This window comes from Chenopodium album, chromosome 21, assembly GCF_948465745.1.
Source record: "Chenopodium album chromosome 21, dcCheAlbu1.1, whole genome shotgun sequence".
NCBI classification, from domain to species: domain Eukaryota; kingdom Viridiplantae; phylum Streptophyta; class Magnoliopsida; order Caryophyllales; family Amaranthaceae; genus Chenopodium; species Chenopodium album.
This window is the reverse complement of record NC_137854.1, coordinates 19,806,672-19,811,644: the sequence shown is the minus strand read 5'-3', so window position 1 is coordinate 19,811,644 and position 4,973 is coordinate 19,806,672. Positions and strand designations below refer to the sequence as shown.

Sequence of the window (4,973 nt, the reverse complement as noted above, 5' to 3'; positions counted from 1 at the left end):
CACGGGTTTCTTGGGATCAAGACCTTGGGAAGGTAAAGAAGAAGGTCTTGCATGATCTTTCAAGGCATTAGCAAGTTGAGAGATTTGGTTTTCAAGCATTTTATTGTGGGTCATCATTTTATTGAATTTTTTATCACTCACGGCCATGTATGTGTTCAACAACTTGGTTTGATTCTCAATTATCTCCTCCAAATTAGTCTTAGGTGAAGAAGGTTGAGAATAGGAACTTTCACCTTGAGTTTTTGGAACAAACCCGGGTGGGGGACCTCTTTGAGAATTATTTTGAAAATTACCTCGTCCTTGATTGTTCCAATTACTCCAATTTTGACTTTGGCCATAGCCTTGATTATGGTTTCCACCACCTTGATTATGATTACCACTACCTTGGTTATGATTTCCATAACCTTGGTTTTGGTTACCATAACTTTGGCCTTGATTACCATAATTTTGGCTTTGATTTTGGCCACTATAACCTTGATTATTATAGCTACCACGAGAACCTTGGTTCCCTTGGTTTCTATAACCACCACCTTGGTTATAGTTGTCAAAATTGCCTTGGCCTTGATAGTTCCTATTCCATTGACCTCTTTGATTATCAAACCGTTGACCATTATTATTCGACACATAATTCACATGTTCACTCTCATGGTTATCAAACTCATCAACACATTCATTAGGACAAGCACTAGAGTCATGATCATACGATCCACATGCATCACAAAACAAGCAACCCATAGGCATATTATGTAAAGAGGGAGGGGGTTGAGAGTTAGAAGGAGTACCTCTCCCCTTAAATTGGGAGGGAAGATTCGAGGCTTGAGAAGGGGAAGAAGTGCTCTCCAACTTAGCTTTGATTGCGGTGACCTCCTTTCCTAAGTTTGTCATTTGGGAGGAAAGGTTGTTGATTGCATTTAGATGGTCCACCGAGTATAATGAAGATTGCTTTCTTAAAGAGTCCCTCTCCCCATCTTGCCAATCCCTATAGTATGTCACCACGTCCTCAATGATGTCCACAACTTCTTCTTCGGTTTTGTTCATGATAGGGCCCCCGGCCCTCCATCAAGGCATGACTTGCCTTGGGGACTTAAACCGCCATAGAAGATTTGGATCACTTGGTATGTGGGGATTCCGTGGTGAGGGCACTCCCTTTGATACTCTTTGAATCTCTCCCATGCTTCGTAAAGGCTTTCACTTGGCCTTTGCTTGAACCCTTGAATCAAGGCTCTTGCCTCCGCCGTCTTCTTTTGGGGGTAAAAGCGGGACAAGAAAGCCTTTGTGACATCGTCCCAAGTTCTCAAGGAGTTGGGCTTCACCTCTTTGTCTAGCCACTCCAAAGATCTTCCTATTAGAGAGAAATGGAACAACTTGAGGCGGATGAATTCTTGAGAAACCCCATTGACTTTGATGGTGTTGCAATATTTTTCAAACTCTTTTAGATGGTTCAATGGGCTCTCATTCTTGGCCCCACTATATTGCCTTCTCTCAATCAAGGTGATCATTGCCGGCCGGATTTCGAAGTCATTTGCCGGTGTAGTAGGTGGAGCTATTCCGCTCTCAAACCTATATGCCCCGGGCACTCCGAGCTCCTTCAAGGCCACTCTAGGATTTTCACCCATGCCTTGCTCTTCTTGAATTTCTTCTTCACTTGAAGAACTATAACCCAAGGATCTATTAGCCACTCTTCTTCTTGAAAGAGTTCTCTCAATTTCCGGAACAAGGGGAACAAAGGAACGATCACGGGTTCTATGCATGCAAAACTCAAAGAAAAATATTAGTAGCACGGCTACAAATGTAGCCTAAAGAAACAAAATCTTTTTGTATTTTTTTTTGTAAAATGAAGTAGACTCAACAACAAAAGCTAAGCACCAATAGCAGTCCCCGGCAACGGCGCCATTTTGACAAGAGGAAAATGCATGTCGTTATCTACCCTTTCCCCAAGCCAAACTAAATTTGTAAACACCTAACCAACCTTATATGAATATAGGGCAAGTTAAGGGTCGATCCCAAGGGAATGCAATGATGAAAACTAAAGTCTAAGTCAAGCTACCTCGAAGTCGAAAATGAGATTTTGGTTAGTACTAAATTGAACTAGATAAAATTCAACAAGTAATCAAGGGTCTAAACACTAGGGATATGGGTTCCACATGCAAGATCAATGATAATGCTAGATTAAAGCTCAATCAATTAATTCAAGTATTGCAATGGACAAACAATAGTAGCAATCAAGAGAGTTCAAATGCTATCTCCTATAGGCCAATCTAGTGGTCACTATGAAAGGCAAACCAAGAAGAATCACAAGCAAACCCAATCAATTAGAGCAACCTTCAAATCAATTGGTCATGTCATTAAGAGTTGCAATGCAATCTAGATTAATCTTATAGGGTGATCAATCCTAATCTTATCAATCTCATGCAAAACTATGTCAACCAATTTAATTGCAACAAATCAACCAATCAAAGAGCATCAACTAGCATTTCCATTAATCAAACATGCTTCCCCCTTTCCCTAGCAACTAATCTACTCACTAATCATGGTGAGATTCAAAACCAAATAACTAGAAATTGCATTGATCATCATTCTATATCAAAATCTAATAGAAATCAAAGTATTCAATATTATCAAACTCAAATCCAAGAAAAACAAGCGTCAAGCAAAAAAAATCAAATAACAAGTAAGTAAGAGATGAAAGAAGGAAGAGATTCTCACTAATATTGATGATTGAAAATGAAGAAATCCAAACTTGATTAATCAAATGTTGAGTTACAAATCCAAAACCAAGAACTTCTCTCTAACTTCTCTCTAACTTCTCTCTCTAAAACTAAGCTAATGAAATATTATCAAAAAGTTGGATTCAAAAAGGAAATACAATTCTATTTATAAGCTAAGAAGAAATCGGCAGCTCCCGCGCCCTCTCCCGATAGACCCGCGCCCGCGGAAAAATGGGTACGGAACCCTCCGCGGGCTGTTTGGGCAGCACCCGCGCCCGCGGCATCAGGGGCCCGCGCCCGCGGCAAGATCCCCTGCTCCCAAAGGCTGATCAGGGGGCCGCGGTCTCTCTGAGTGGAGAGGGCTCTCCATTTTGCCCGCGCCCGCGGGAAGCCCTCGGGGCAACCGCGGCTAGTTCCTGCCAACTTTTGGCAGTTTTGAGCATCATAGGCCCGCGCCCGCGGTTTGATGACCCGCGCCCGCGGCCTGGTGGTAATGCCTTGGAGACCTCTCCGAGGCCTCTTCAAGGCCTCTCTAAGCCCTCTCTAGCCAAATGCTTCTTCCTTGCTTGATCATTGAGGTCCCGAATTGTATCCTTTGCCAAGGTGAATCTCACAATACCTACACAAGTAAACAGAGGAAGGAAATAAAAGGGAAAAAAGAGCAAAATAAAGGAAAACACGATAAAAACACGAGAATCATAAAGAAAAGAGGAAAAAGGAGAAACTAAAGGAAGAAGGACCAAAACTAAGAGAAGAAAACAACAAAAAGGGAAAGAAATAACCTAAAAGACTACCCTATGAGTGCCATAAATGACACTCATCATGCTCCAAAAGTGCAATTCCCTACAAAAGTCAACCAAAACTACAAAAAACTAGAAAACACCAATTAGTAATAAAAGTGGCTTTAAAGAGCCAAAAACACTACCAATTATGACTAAGGGACGGAGGTAAAATACTATATAAAATAGACATATCACACCACTAACGCCATGATCAAAGCTAACTATAAATTTATCACTCGAAAAAAGCTGCTCTAACGGAGAGTGAGCTAGACAGTTTTGGTTGCTGGAAGCCATGGAAGCGGAAGAGGAAAAGGAAAGGAGTGTGTCTTTGCGTAGATAAGAGGTAAATGGTGATTTTGGATAAGAAAAATCTCCCTTTTATAGGAGTAAGTCTTATCTGTATTTTTTGAAGGATTTATATTGTCTTCGTCAAGTGCAATAATTACTAAATATATAAATGGATCGATATTATGGAGATAATAAGTTCATTCTTTTTGGCCGTCATTATCTGTTGCTATACAAGATCAATGATCTTTGGGCTAGTCAAATAGTTCAAAGCCCAATGAATGCAACGGATCTTATAAGGTCACACAAAAGGGTGATGGATTTAACAAAAGAAAGTAGCCCATTATTAAGCTATATGGGATTCAAAAGGGAATAGTTTGGGCTTGGTTTGGACTCTAATTATACATATGATGTATAAGCAGAGGTCTTGCCTCGGGTTTGACACATAACACAATTTGCAGTAAACAACCAAACTCTATAAGCCACACCGACTCTATCTTTCCTTTCTTTTCTCACATCTGCATACGCCGGTGGTGCATGTGGTGCATGGTGGTGCATGGTGGCGGTTGTGGTTAGGGGTGTTCATATCCGGGTAGCATTTTCGGGTACCCAAAATTGCGAGTACCCGGATCTTTGGGTAGTCAAAAGGTCGGCCCATAACCCGACCCAAGAAACTCGGTACTCGGTTTTCGGGTACCCAAATTTTACGGGTCAGATCATAGGGTATTGTAGACACCCAATTGTGTCTCCCCAAAACCAAACCCAGTGATGAATACCTTTTGCGTCGAATGATAATTGAATGAAGTGAAAGTGTAAAAAGTCTAGTGATGCGGTTAGTTTTTAATAAAATCTTTCTTTCTGTTTTCGAAAACCTGCTCTATTTTTAAAAACGTCCAGTCCTGTTTAGTTTGGTCCATGATAAGGGTCCAATGTAGTTGGATGGGATTTGAAAAGACCTTTCCAACGACATATTATAAGCCCAATTCCGATGAATAATGAGGATGTTATGGCCAAAATACTAAACTGGGCCCAAACCGGATTTTATATACGACCCAATGATCATGTGGAGGGTCCAAAGGTTGAATGTCATTCCTAAACCAATTAGGATTAATTAGAAGCTTCTATAAGTTTCTAAAAGATCTTAATTATCCTTTTTGAAAAGATAAGATCATAGAATTTGAATTAAATAAAAACTTTC

The 4,973-nt window shown here is 40.6% G+C and overlaps 1 pseudogene; it reads left to right on the top strand.

Moving 5' to 3' along the window:
- Positions 1-1,125: 1,125 nt before the first annotated feature.
- Positions 1,126-1,224, top strand: LOC145603256 (small nucleolar RNA R71; annotated as a pseudogene).
- The last annotated feature ends 3,749 nt before the right edge of the window (positions 1,225-4,973 follow it).